Below are 16,050 nucleotides of genomic sequence, written 5' to 3'. Positions count from 1 at the left end.
ACAAGTCATGCCAGCGAGGACAGAAACGAGGACTGCATTTGTAATGTAGAGGATATTTCAAAAACCTGTTCGAAAAAAAAGGTTAAGAATAGACATTAGTAGATCAAATCATGATAGACAAAATGAAAGGATAACAAAAAAAATTAATAAACAGCGGCTATTAACTTGAATGTTTTTATGGAACAACCACACTGGACGGGGTTAGGCAAATTATTTTCAGTAATTAGCTACACCTATATAGGGTTTTACCGTAGCAAAACAATTTGTATTCACCTTCTCTACCCTACCTTATGCCTACGTTACTACTTTATCCATCATGATTTAGAAGTCGTTTCAAAATTTAAAATTGGTCCACATTATAAATAATTTGGGGGCAACTGTCCACATTGTGGTGCTGATCCTCTATCTTAATACGCCTATAAAATGTTTAACTTGTCAATGGGGAATACATTATTCTATTTCCCTTCAGCCAGCCTCTAGCTTCCTATTCAATCGATCGTTCTTCGCTCGTTACTGCGAGTACAGCGTGTAAGATGATAATGATTGGTGAAGAATGTTCGATGGGTGGGAGGAGAAATTGGGATCTTTACCAGCATCTTGAAAACCAACACGAAGAGCTGTAGAAAGAGGAAACAACAACAAATTGCAGGAAAAGGATGGTTGGTGAAGAATTGTCGGTGGGTTGAGGGTGAAATTGAAATCTATCATTGGATGTTGAAAACAAACATGATTACTTGAAAGGATAGTGAGATGATGGGAGGAGAGGAATTGGGAGAGAAAGTGGGTTCTATAAAAACATCTTGAAAACAAACAGGAGGAATTACTGTAGAAAGAAGAAAAAAATACAAATTGCAATCAAAGGATGATTGGTGATGAATGTTCGGTAGGTTGAGGGTGAAATTGATATCTATCATTGGATGTTGAGAACAAATATGATTACTTGAAAGGATGCATTATGTGAGCTGATAATGAAAGGTGAAGAATGTTGATGGGTGGGAGGAGAAATTGGGATCTATAAAAGCATCTTGAAAACACACAGGAGGAACTGTAGAGAAAAGAAAAAACTACAAATTGCAGGCAAAGGGTGATTGGGAAAGAATGTTCGGAGGGTGGGAGGTGAAATTGGGATCTGTTACTAGATGTTGAAAACAAACATGATTACTGGAAAGTGTGCAGGTTGTAAGCTGATAATGATTGGCGAAGAATGTTCGGTTGTTGGGAGGTGAAATTGGGATCTATTACTGGATGTTGAAAACAAACATGATTACTAGAAAGTGTGCAGGATGTAAAGCCCCAATCACACCAAACTAGTCCTCACTACTTGCTGGAACCGTCCTAGAAAATCGAAAAACGGGTTGTGGTCGGGGTATATGTAAAAAAATGTCGGTAATACGATCCTAGTTTGTTCATTAACAGTCCACAGTCAGTTCATATCAAGTTCAGATCGAGTAAATTTGCCATTTCAAAGCAGTCCAAGTCCGTCCGTATTTAGTTTAAACTTGTTCCTAACTTTTTCTACCTCGTTCCTTATACGTCCAATCAATTCTAATTAGTTCGCAACTTGTTCTAACTAGTTTGTAACACGACCACCCCGTTCAGAGACAGTTCAACTCGTCCCCATCTCGTTCTGAGTGCGTTCGAACGCGCTCCTATAGTGCGTGTGCAATCCCGTCCTGGCTCGAGGGCTATAAAAGCCCAGTGCGTTCTTGCAATTCCTCATTCCCCTTCACTTCAAGATGTGCAGATCAAGATAGCCATTTATACTACTGCCTATTGTTGTTCGACCACGTCACGTTGTAACACGTTCCTAGTAGGATCGAAGTACGTCCATCTCGTTTTAATTAAGTTGTTACTCCGTCTAATTGCAGGACGGGAAAATTTTTGAACAGGCTCAAAGTTCTAGAGCACACTCCCGTCCAAGCCAGTCCGAACCCGTCCATAAAGTTCTTAAACAGACCGTAATGAGATGCCACTACGCTCACTCGTTCGCTAACAGTTTTAGCACGTTCGGCAACATTATCCAGAACCTTGATGAAAACTAGTTTGGTGTGATAGGGGCTTCAGCTGATATTAGGGACTTTTTGGTTTGCGTGGACGTGGACGTGTGACTTCATTTTAAGGCACTGGCAGTCACGTGTGACGTCCTTGAAGCACTGGCAGTGCCTTAAAAGGATGTCACACGTTGCAGTCCACGTTCTCGTCGTGCCAATCGAAAATTCCCTAATGATTGGCGAAGAATGTCCGGTGGCTGTGAAGTGAAATTGGTATCTATAACAGCATTTTGAAAACAAACATTAGGAACTCTAGATAGAGGAAATATCAACAGTTTTTAGGCACATTTTGTGCTGGATAACAACAATCCTTGGTATGATGTAGATGTAGCATGGGGGTGTAGTTTAAATATAAGAAGCAAATATAACTGGAATCTATTACTACATCTACGTCTACCACGTATCAAGGGGTTTAATAACTTTCATCAGAACCTCTAGGTATCGTACTCGTAAGATTTTGTTGATAAGAACAATTGATAAGAACCAATTGAGAATGCGTTTCTCATTGATTAATGTTCGTTTTACATGGATGCTACGGACCTGGTGAAACCATCATCACAAGGAAAGAAATTATTACTCAATTCGAAACAAAATTCCATACAGAATGCTCCCTTCTTGGTTTTGTGTGGGGGGGGGTACATTATATTGTAGGCGCCTTGAATTTATGATCGCATAACAAATTACATTATTTTTAATATTGCATGGAATCGCCTTCGGTTTAAAAGAAAACATCGCGCTATGGCGAAATCGAAACTATTAACACAATGACAACAGCCACATAACAGCATCAATATTCTCACATGATGGCCATTACGTGAGAAGGAATCCATCAAAGTGATATATGAGCACACATTTCCGCATAGATTATACACGACATTTGTGCATGATTCATTTGCTGCCAAGATGCTATTCTTCCTGTTAGAAGGGCAAGGACTTTGTAATATTTTTTCGTGTTGGATGTTGCCAATTTAGAGAGTTGCCAATTTAGAGATTTACCGCAGATAACCAGTCTGGTAACAGGCAAAAAGTTTTTTTTTCAACATGGTGTTTTTATTCATCTTAAAATATGAATAAGACGTGACTTGGTCGTGAAGTTCTGAACTCGACGAAACCCTCATTGTCTGTAGATTGACACTGTATGAGCATGTTTTACATTAATCATGGTAACATTAAATGTGTCATTACAGCACTTCTTCGACTAGGGGAATTTATAACGGAAACGTGATAGCTGGTAGGATATTGTCACGTTCATTTCCCCCTTTCCGATTAGGTACAACATACAGCAAGAAATCCCCACAGATGGGCACTACCGAAGGGTGAAGGGGATCAGTATTAAAGAAAAGGTTGCGCTTTCTACAGATGAAAATAACTTGTTTGAGTATATCCGTGTAGAGTCCCACATGCCCATTTCGGCGTGTGTGGGTTTTTCATAGCTAGATTGGGTCAATCATAGTTTTCCTTCTGATCACTCAAAAAACTTCACAGTAATATCAATTCCAAGGCAAAACATCATAATCAATCTTTACCAATTGCTTCGAGTTCTTTCACGATGTCGTGGCATGTTCAGTACCCAACTTTTTTTTTGAGCAGTTAGCCGCGAAATTAGGAAGAGTGAGACAAGAATGGCAGTAAATTATTACCCCTCCCCCGCACCCCCCCCCCTTCCCTGGAAAACAATTGGAAGCATTACAGGGAAGTTCTGACACACGCCGTTAAAGCAAACAGAAAGGCTGACGTTCTACTCAAGGAAAACGCAATGTTCATTTTGTCATAGACTTCAAAGACATTCTTTTCCATGTTCCTCATTCCACGACAGCAAATACGCAAATACAGAAAACAAATCCCTGTGCATGTCTTTGTTGAACATGAATGTCTCCGTGCAATAATCTGACTGGATTAACTGAATCGAGCTTACATCAATGTTCGTAGTGCAAGGGAAGGAGAAGATTACGGTAGACAAGTAAGATCCCCGCACTGGCGCTCTTCGGTGATGAGAGGGGCAGCTTGGTGAGTGAAGGCTACAAAACGACACTGACGATCTGCCTAAATCCTCGAAAAAGGTTTCCCCATATGAAACGTTTCCTCTCTATTAAAGACCGTCAACACTACTGGGCCAGAAGGGATTAGACCACACAGCGAGGTCACTGACAGGTGGCTATCTCATTAACTCAGCTCACAACTAACATAAGAAAAAGAGGATCATGGGGGACCAACAGGCACCGATTGGGGAAGTTTTCTATATAGACGGAGCAAGTAGCTATAAGTAGGACAGTGGGGCTTTAAGAATATGCTTTGCAGTGTGTAACTGGCAATGTCTTTTCCAGAGTTTGATGAAAGAACAATGAAGATCAAAATATGTTCGTGAAGAAAGCGGGTTTAAAAGTGATTGTAGAGCTGCTTCATGCGAGTTATAGGAGCGATTTTTTATTCTTCATCTAACCATACAATGTTATTTCTTGTTTTCTATAAAGTTTATTAATTTTATACAAAAATAATTAGGGCTGTGAAATATGAAGCTTGAGATTCCTTTTGGTTCTTCACCTCGGTAACATTAAAAAATCCTCCTTTTCAACTCCATTGTCTTTCGGTTTGATATTAGCATTTTTTAAAATTTTAAATGACAATTTGAATCGATGAATATCATTATGAAATGTCCGAGTGCAAATGTGGTCTACTCAAAGACCCTTATGCGTTCTCATCAACCATAATCAACATCCAAAGTAAAACCTGTTTCCTAAGTAATACTTTGCAGTGAGCTAGTTGAATGACCATGTTCATATCTACCATCGATAAATAGTAATGTTGATGACGGTGATAGCGGTAATAAATAGGGGTTGAGATAAAGATATTGATGATTGTGAAATAGTGTTCGAAGGTGCTTCAAGATGGTGGTGGTGGTGGTGGTGGTGGTGGTGATGATGGTGATAGTGCTGTGGTGGTGATAACTGTAGTGGTAGTGGTGGCGGTGTTGGTGGTAATGGTAGTGGTTGTGGTGGTATAGTTATAGTAGTGGTGTGGTGGTGGTGGTGGTGGTGGTGGTGTCGGTGATGGTGGTGATAGTGGTGTGATGGTGGTAGTGATAGTGTTTGCGGTGGTAGATATGGTGGATGTGGTAGTGGTGGTGGTATTCGTAGTGGTAACAATGTTACAGTATAATGACAGTGCTGATGGCAATGGAATGGTTAATCAGACGGGATTTGGTGACTGAGAGAGTGGTGATGGTGTTGCTACTGCTGGTGGTGGTGATTGAGGTTGTGGTTGTATCGATCTTAGTCGCAATTTTGAACTATCATGATAACAATAATTATAATGAAAACAGATTTTCCTTTTGATCGTCTTTGTCTACATGAGTTTACTAATTAAAAATTCTAGCTGTTAGCTACAAAAGCGAAGAGAGCATTTCACTAAAACAAATCCGACAAAGCACCGTAAGGCCTACATCTTTTTCGAATTCGCAACAACTGTTACCATCCAACACCAGAATTTTGACAATATCATATCACCAAATCAATCCAACCGAATCCCCTAATTAATCTAAATTAAAACCAGTTCTTTGTTTGTACATCTCACACCATTGCACTTGCCATTAGCCTCACATTTTCAAAAAAAAGGCAACACGAATTTCATACAGGAAGTATATTGCCAAGGCTGAAAAGGGAGGATGATGGAAAAGAGTGCAGGTTTAAAGTCTTTGTCCTGCATCAAATTTGGCATGAATAGCCATGAATATCTGAGGAGACAATTAAATGTGCTAGCCTGTTCCAAGCAAGGCTGATTACCTCGACACATCCTCCGTGAATAGTCCCCTCGATTGGAAGTTTATTGGAAGGAAACGTAGGATCAGTCACGGCTGAATGCACACGTCACGTGACCAGCCAAGTAGAATTATGGAATCCTTAACAGATCAGTTAGAAAGGTGGAAAGAAGGGGGTACCTTGGTGCCTCTTTAAGATGTCCCAAAAGTCAATGGCACCTTGTAAGATCTGACTGCGATGCGATTTTGAAAGAAATTGCCCTAGACAGTCCATATTTCTTCACGGTTGCGATTCCGAATACTTAGTCACATGATTGGTAAAATCGAAATTGTTGACTGCAGACCTTTAATCGTATAAAATGCCAAATCGGGAACTCCAAGTCGGAGGTGGTCTTTCGACTGGACTGACGTTTTCATGTTTTGTAGCTTTTGGTGGGCCTATCCCACAAGTACAATTCTTAATATTAAAATTCACATGACTTGTAGGTAATCCAGTTAGAAAAATTTCCTATGTTTACGGATGTTTCAATTTCTTACCAAGATTAGTGTGTTGGTGGGCTTTATAAGGCGGGTTCTAGGATCTAAGCAATCCGATTGGTCAATTGACATCACGTGGGCGTGCATTTCGTAAGCGTGGGATCCCAATAAACAAAATCACGTGAAAATCACGTCAATATCAAGGTATCGACTTGAGGAGAGTTACGTTCTTCAAACACCGGACATTTACGTAAATGTGTTATACGTTTATTGCATTAGGTAACTTGAAACACACGTACACTAAATCACGCAATTGTCACTGCAATATCACCATTATAATAACGTGATTATCCCTACCTTGGAGACCATGGTTTGTAAACCTAATACTCCCGTGTTTGTTTGGTTATGAAATTACATCTTCATACACGAAATTATCGCGTCACAGAAACACGTGAAGCGTTAGTGATAGTTTTAGTCAAAATATCTGCGTGAAATTCACGTGAATATTACGAAGCTGATTTGAGATGAATCATGTTCTTCATTCACGTGAAATTTACGTCGAAGAGGAAGTATGTTACTGTAACCCGCGTTCAACACAATAAATGAACCAAAATAATGACGTTCTCATCCCGTTTCTGAACATCGTGTCTTGGATCTTCCATAATTACGTCCAGGCGCGCCGGAAGCAGTTTGGGATTAGAGGGGGTTGGGTGGGGGGGGGGGTGCAAACATCCCAGAAGAGAAAGCTAGTTGCAACTGGTCCAGTTGATGAACCATGCCAACTGGTAATCCTGGAAATTGAAATGGGCTAAATGATCCAGTTGATCCAGGCCAGTTATAATTCAACTGGTCTAGCTGACTTCGGAACCATTTGGTAAAACTTCCAACCAATTGAACAGCAACAATACTTCAATACTGGTACGTCTGTATTTCCAATGTAAGGGCATTGGTAATAAGTAGACTTACATAATTGGATTCATCGAAAAAATTTCGTATACTTGTACTTTATTGAAATTATTTTACTTCACAGTTAATGTTTCCCTTATTCATGTTTAACTATTTATACGAAGTAGCGAAATGTCCTAATAACTGATCATTTATATTTGTAGTATTTTCGAAATTAATTGCATATAACTAAATCACCAGTAATTAAGAAATATACTGTAAATTCAGATAAATTGTTTAAAAAACATAGATCTGCACGCACCCCATATTCAATATGCAAATGAATTGGTGTCAGCTGGGTCAACTCGAAATATGCCAACGCTCAGTCATCAACTGGTGCAACTGGAAATATGCACACTCCAGTTATCAACTGGTGCAATGAAAATATGCCAACAGTCAGTTATCAACTGGTGAAAATAGAAATATGCCAACAGTCACGGGATTATCACCACGGAACTTAAATGGTAACTGTGAAACCATCAAGACACCCAGGAATAACTCATTTTCACACATGGAAAACACGGAATACCCAGCTTATATTAATAATCCGTTTGAGTCACGCGATCATCACCGCGGAACTGCTGGCAACTTTGACTACGATTTAAATAGGTGTTTTAAGACACCTAATCATGACTAATTTTTCACACCTAAAAGTCACGTATGCCCAGCTTAGATTAATAATCCGTTTGAGTCACGAGATCATCACCGCGGAACTGCTGGCAACTTTGACTACCATTTAAATAGGTGTTTTAAAACACTTAATAATTACTCATTTTCACACCTAAATATCACGGATTCAAAGCTTAGATTAGTAATCAGCTTGAGCCACGTGATCATAACCAAGAAATTTATGGTAACTTTGAAACCTTTTAAAGAGGTGTGTAAGACACCTCAGAATTACTAGTTGAATATAACCAGAGATTCACGGACAGAACAATAAGACGATTAGCCGGTGTAAGTAACGTGATTATTACCATCAACCTTGGATAACCTGTGAAACCAATCAATAAAGGTGCTTACAAGACCAAATAATTACGTATTTATCGCCACCATCGGTTAACTGACAAAAAACTCGTTGCTTGGTCAAGTGGTTATTTGGTCATAAACACTTGATTTACAGAGGTAAGTGGAATCACGTTACTCCAGTCGCGTGATAAACTGGTGATTTTTAGGTTAGATGAAAACGTGAACAGGAGTACCTTTTTTGTTTAAATGGAGGCACGTGTCGATAACGTTTAAATCTAGTTCAAAAGGCACTATACTTTAAAATCACTTAAAATACACTCCCAAAAGAGGTTACTTTTTGGTGTTCTGTTTATTGGGATACTAAAGTAGGTTTGCATACAACACTTTCAAGGGGCATTTGAATGTGTATCCTGGATTTCTTCTTCGGTAGCAGCAGTCAGGGCACAGTAACTTTCCAAGAAAAAGGAACCTTACCAGGTATTCACTCGCTACACCAGGGACATGAAGGGACAAAACGTACAACCCTTACCTTCTGATTCAAAGTCAGTTAATGAACCACTGCACACTTGACTTACCGAGGTCAAAATCAAAATCTGACCTACCAAGATTTTAATTGATTATGAATTTAAAAACCAAAGATAATTCCTCAGAATGATCCAGTACCTATTTGATATTCACTTCATGATAACATTTTCATGAAATTATTATGTAAATAGACTATTCGTTCTTCTTCCTGTTGATCGTTTTAAATCACGGTTGGTTTATTTCACACTCTCACAACAAAAATATGAATTAAAATGCATGGACTTACCTTGCTTTTTTCGGTGTTTCTTGGTGACGCACTGGCACCTGGAAAAGAATGAGGAAAAATAGGGAATTGCCTTCAGTCCTGTACAAATAAATTTAAGAACAGTATAAGACAGTCATAGTTATCGTCAGACTAGTGGAAATACTGGCAGCTTAGTTCGGCCTAATACATTCTTGCCTTGGTGGTGTTGATTGTGGGATGGCGTACACACTGTCATTGCAATGACGACCTTCGTCATTGCCTTGTTTTCGTTCACATTCTGCCCCATTAATATTCTCCTTTTCCTTTTCCTTATCCTTATCGTCTGGAAATCGCATTCGTTTAGCACGTAGTGTTTGTGACTCCTAGTTAGGTGCTTTTCTCATGTCCTTTTCCTTTCAAATTTCATAGGCATGGTCTCTAACATCTCATCAAGGTCACTACATTCTTCGATTTTGGAAATCACTCATGCATGACCGTCCAAGCGCCATTTTGTCCGTTTCTGGTCCATTTTAAGGCCTTTATATCTTCCTTCCTATCTCCACTATCCTAGATCCTACAAACTTCTAACAAATTCCTCTAGATAGTCTGAGAGATGTTCTTTCATCTGCGACAGATGACTTGACCTTCAAAATGCCATCTTCATACTCGAAATTCAAATCTAAAACCGACTCCGTCAAAAATCTCTCAAGTTCTTGAAAAATGGACCCCTAAATAATCTAAAACTGCCATAACTTTCTCATATAAATTCCGTTTTGTATTTAAATCTTACAGTATCTTTATCTCATAATTGCACATAGCCATGCCAAATTTCACGCTCCAATGGCTTTGCACAACATAAATAGCGCCCTCTAAAGTTCTGGGAATTGGCTTTCTGTCTGTGGCCGTATCTCCATAATGGCTTGGCAAACCCGTACCCTTTTTTGGATTTAGATACTTGAAGATACGCCCTTTCCAGCCATATACAAAATTATATACCCTAACACTGACCGACTTTGCGAAAAATGCCCTCCAGATTCGCCATTTTCAAGAAAATTGAGAAATAACTTCAAATTGCTCTAAATTAGCGATCTTTATATCTACATCAATGAAACTTGGCAGACATATGTATCCATATACGTGACAACTGTCCGCCAAGTTTGGTAAAATTCGAATATGTCAGCGCAAAGTAATCGCCAAAAATGATGAATTTACTATGCATTACGTAATAGCGCGTTTAATGCGTGCAATACATTGCGCGCAGATAATAATGGTGTCAAACTGACCGCAATGAAGTGCCCTTTCGAATGATACCAAGTATAGTATATGTTCACACTGAAAATTGTGAGTAAATCGCATTTGAACAAAGGTCACTACACGAATTCCGCCGAGTTTCCGCCCGAATCTAACATGTATCGGCTATGACGTCATTTTTTCAGACTGCTTTTCGCCCCTTAAACGTCCTTTTTTTTCCTTGAAAATTTGCAGTGACATGCCGATTTGCAATACGCAGGGCACCTCTTGGCCGGATTTTTGAAATTGGTCAAGGGGGCCATTTAAGACGCCATTTTGTCCTATAAATATATTTTATATCACGTGTTTCGATAGGATTATCATAGAAAAAAAGAGAGTTGTTTACAATAACTACCATGAAATCCTCTTTCTAATGATACCAAATACGGCCCATAAAGAGACATAAAGAGAGAGAGAAAAAACAATTTAACTCCGGTCATAATACAGATCCTGTACGTTTTCCGCCCATACATTACACGAATTGTCTATGGGGCATATCGGGTTCACGCTTTTGGCCCCCAGAACGATCTTGACTGCAATGACGAACATGCACCAAATCCCATTGGTTTTTGCACGCAGTGCTTGCAAGCCCTTTCTAGGTTCTTTCCCCTATCCCAATTTCTTTCAAACTTCGTAGGCATAGTCACTACCATCCCATCAAGGTCACTGTTGAGGCCTTTCTTTCGCCCTACCTATCTCCAATATTACAGAAGCTACAGACTTCGTACAAATTGCTCTGGATAGTCCGAGAGAAGCTCTTTCCTTTGACACGTAGAAACATGGCGTCATTGCACGCACATCGTTGCGACACGATTGCATTTCTAGTGTTTATGATTGTTATATTGATGGTGATATCATTATTTGTTGTGAGAAAAGCCATCTTATTTCCCTTAGCTTTTGTGGCAGAAAGGACAAAATGAAATGGACGTACTGCTGCATATTTAGCTCTACATGTATATCTACATCGTGAATCCTTTAATTATAAACAGTACAGGTACACATCGCATCAATGTATTTAAATCGTGTAGTTGTGAGTATACCAACTAATTCTTCCAAATACGTACCACTTTTAACCTCATATACAAAACCTACTTCAAACAAAGCAACCTGTCCAACTTTTATCTTGGGCAGACTGAAGAAATAAAGATACCAACAAGAGCAGTCCCAAATTACTAGGAGCATCGACTGCACAACATCAGAAGACAATTTATTTCTATCATTTTGAAATGAATAGTTAGTGTTTTTTTTAATTATATACATCTGTGATAAATACTGTAATGTTCTATCAATTTGATAATTCATTTATATGTAAATTTGTGGAAAACACGGTTATGTTTTATCAATTTGATAATTAATGTCAATGCATATTGTGGTTAACACTGTCCAATTTCATAGTTCATTTTGATGTAATTTGTTGGAAGACACCGTGAAATGTTATCAATTTGACCATTCATTTCAATGTATATTTGTGGTAAACAGTGTAATATTTTATCAATTGTCATAATTCATTTTGATGTACATCGGTAGAAACAGTGTGATGTTTCATCAATTTCATATTTAATTTTGATGTAGAGCTGTGGTTAACACTGTGATGTTTTATCTATACGGTAATCCAAGAGCCAATAAACTACATATGGTAGGGAAATAGTGCCAGTCAAGGGCAGTTATATTACAAATAGTGTCGATGTCAGGAATCCAAAGTAATTACTCATCGACTATGTATATTCAAACAAATTGCCAATTAAATTTTGTTAGCCATTAGTCATTTTGTTTCTGTAACCACTCAGCACATGTGCATCTACAGCAGAGATAAAGTTTCTACCCAAATGAATGCTGCAGAAAGTAGGCAGTTATAACTGGTATGTTTGCTTTATTTACAACAGCTGCATAATAAACAGAAAATGTCATATTTCTCTAAAAGAGTTCAAAGCAAGTGTCTCTTGAACACATCAACCAATGATTATTTTGATTAAAACCTCGACAGCAAAATAGGCAATTAGAACTGGTCTGTTCGTTTTATTTACAACAAAAGCTGCACAATACACAGAAAATGACATATTATCTAAAAACTGAAAATATATGTAAATTTAATTTCAAGAGTTCAAAGCAAGTGTCTCTTGAAAACATCACCCAATAATCGTTTTATTTACAACAAAAGCTGCACAATACACAGAAAATGACATATTATCTAAAAACTGAAAATATATGTAAATTTAATTTCAAAAGAGTTCAAAGCAAGTGTCTCTTGAAAACATCATCCAATAATCATTTTGATTAAAACCTCGACAATAACGTGCATTTTTTAGATAGGTCTCAACAAAGATCTAACACTTTCAACTGAATACTTGAAAATGATGAATAATACAGTTGAGATAATATTTCATTTGGTTTCGTTTTACAAATTATTTTGTTCACGTATCAAATATATCGAAATATGGTCTACCTTTAATGGAATATTGCCTCAGGCAATAATCATTTTAGTGCTTTGATATGGGAAGAATAGAAAGTGTATAGATAATTATGATCATCTACTGCCATGGCCCCTATTACTGAATTGAAACGCCCTTTAATTTCTAAAGTAAATTCATATTGGTTTGAAATTTTATAGTGACTGTCTATGGCAGACAAATGTATCAATCCCCTAATTGAAAAGGGATTACAAAGTGGGTGAGAAATTAAAATGCCAAAGAGCATGTCTGTGTTCTCTTTTATCATTCAAACACAAAACCATCCAGGCGATGATTTTACAACTGCTGGTAGCATGATTGAATTGGGGTTTCAATTTCCATCAGCTTTGCAGCATTGCAAAGAGTTGCCCCAAAGGATATGATTAATATAGCTAGATAATCGTGATATTACAGTACTCCTAGTTTTTAATGGAAACTATAATTTTTTCCTAATGACAAGCAATGTATTAAAGGCCTTTTGGCACTAGTTTGGCTAGGAGGGATTAGACCTCCATGCGTGGTCACTGACAGGTGGTTATCTAATAAAATCAGCTCTCAATTAACATAAGAAAAAGGGGACCATGGGGAGCAATGGTCACCGATTAGGCATTGTTTGCTATATAGAGGGTGTAGGTAGCCATACGTAGTGCAGTGGGGCTTTAATGGAGTACCTGAGACATATAAACTGCTTAACGATTCCTTACATTGTTTGTATCTACTTTTTCCACTATTCTTTAATAGAAATCATTGAAATACCATCCCATTGTATTTGGTAATATTAATTATTTTCTTGACTATGCTGAAATGAAAAGTTCTGTTTAGAAGAGGGAAACTAATTTGGTTTGGTTAGGTGGTTTGTTTTACCTGACTGCTAAGAAAGCATGTGTATGCTTGTAAGTAAAAAGCCAGGGGACCGACGGCTTTCAGCCCTCTCCGAAACACTTGGTAATGAGGATTAATGCCTTACCAACACATCGAGACTACTGCTCTACCACTGAGCCATTGCATCTCTTTTTATGGTGGAAAAGCTGTATTGTGTTTTACAGAAAAGAGCACTACATGCAATTACAAACTCTCACCCCATATTTCAAATACATGAACTGCAAGTTGGATCATTTATGTATATGTACAATAATAATATATTACCTTCCATTTTTGATAATATGTTCAAAATAACAAAGGATGTTCATCCATATTACACAAGATATGTTAATGATTTATATATTCCATTGTTAAAATACCATACTTCATGGAAACCAGTAAAATATTCTGGAGTGATTACTTGGAATGCAATACCCACCTCTCCACTCTTTTTCTTTAATCATCACATATGCAGCAACATTTTCTATTCTTCCATTTCTCTCTTTATTTTCTGTTGTCTTATATATTCTTTTTTAATTATTAGTATTTATGTCTTATCTGTCAGTCGTCATTGTCTCTTTTGACCTTTCCAGTGCTCACAATACTTTAGCGTTACAAGTTTTCAAATTACAGAGTTACAATTGTATTATTATTCTGCCACTTTTTGGCAATCTATGTATATATATATATATATGTTTTTGAAGTCGATATATTTACATGTTACAAAAATTATGTTTGTCATTATTTTGAGGGATACACATTTTACAAGCTCTGCTTTTCAGTGGATCCCTCCATTTCCACAGGTTTATCTTCTTTTTTTTTTAATTTAAAAACCCATTATACTGGATAATTATGTATACTTTCTATTTCACAACTTTAAACAATATAAAATATATTATATTATTGAATGTTGAATTGTATATCTGATTTCTTGTCATAATTACTGTTCTGTTGGAAATGAAAAATAAAACTGAAACTGAATATAAAAATGTGCCCATCTCTTGCCTCATTCAAACGAAAATATAAACGTCATCTAATGAAGGAGTTTCTATCTCAATTATGTTTAATTAGCCTGTACACATTTGTTCATGTACTACCCACTCTTTCTTTTCTCTTTACTTTGTATAATTATCTGTGGCCATTGGAGCACAGCCTTTTAAATGTGAATTGCCTCTGCTGGCTCCTCCATATTCTTTGTATTGTTTATATATTTTCTTATACGTATAATATATTGTATAATATATTGTTTTTGTTTTTTATGAGAATTTGAAATAAAAATGAATTCAAAAATGAATGAATTGGTAAAATGACCTTCAAAGAACAATTGAGCATATTCAATGTCATTTGATTTAATAAAAACATACTAAAACGGTTTTTACAAATTAAATGGGGAGCAATTTGTTATTGTTTGGCCTTGTTTCCCCCGAGACCTGCTGGAAATTAATATAATTTTCTGCCATTTCGAGGTCATTTAATTAAAAGTTTAGAGCAGCACTCATATACAATATTAGACCTCATGAAATATTTACACCCTACTTATTTTGTTAACAACTTTTAAAAAAAATGAAAGGTAATTAGACATTTAAAATTATTTCATCCAGACAATGAATGATTATTAAACTGTTTAAAACTTTCTGAAGATGTGCATGAAGAATTATTTTGATAGAAAAAGATGTAATAACCACAACGCTACTTTCAGCATAACCAGGTCAATCACTGATCAATGTAAAAAGTGACTGATGAGAAAATTGGACCGTTTTGTGCAGAATCCTTAATTTCATTAGCTCAAGGATATCCAGTTATGAATTATTAAGAGGCACACAATGTACTAATCATCTATCAACTGGACAATTTCCCAGCCGGCTTCACAGGACTCAAAACCAATTTGATAGATGTCACGGGAAGTACGTCTCTTTGCTCCCATTATTTATTCATGCAATTAGAATTATGAAGTGCAGGCGGGTACACAAAAGGACAGGCAAGGCACTACAAATTAGAGTTCCGGAATGTGCATTTGTAGCACTTATGGCTATTGAAACGAGAAAGAATTTGATAGAGCATGATTGCTCGATTAAGAGAAGGTCACAACTAGTGAGAGAAAAAATTTCGATCCAAAATAATAATTTCAATAACTGACTGGTTGTCTATATAAAGTCTTTGAAGATGAATACATGTCTAAAGTATTGAAATATTAAAGAAACCCAGATATTTCTGTTGACATTTTGTTTTTTAAAAAACAATCACATAAGAAATTATTTCCTATTTTCATACATTTGATAATTCATGCTTAAAGTGAAGTAATTACAAATCATGTTTTTGTTCTAAATTTTGAATTTTTAACTAATCTATTTGAAAGAAAGGATTTCAAGTTCCAACGACGACCTCAGATGACTAATTATCGTCTTTTGTATTATATATGTTATGCCCTAAATTTTTGCCTTTTGGAAAGAGAAAGACGATTGGAAAACTTTAAGATATTCATTCACTTAG

This window comes from Strongylocentrotus purpuratus, unplaced genomic scaffold (genome assembly GCF_000002235.5).
Source record: "Strongylocentrotus purpuratus isolate Spur 01 unplaced genomic scaffold, Spur_5.0 spur5_scaffold_7, whole genome shotgun sequence".
NCBI lineage: Eukaryota > Metazoa > Echinodermata > Echinoidea > Camarodonta > Strongylocentrotidae > Strongylocentrotus > Strongylocentrotus purpuratus.
Note: the sequence above shows the minus strand (reverse complement) of the source record.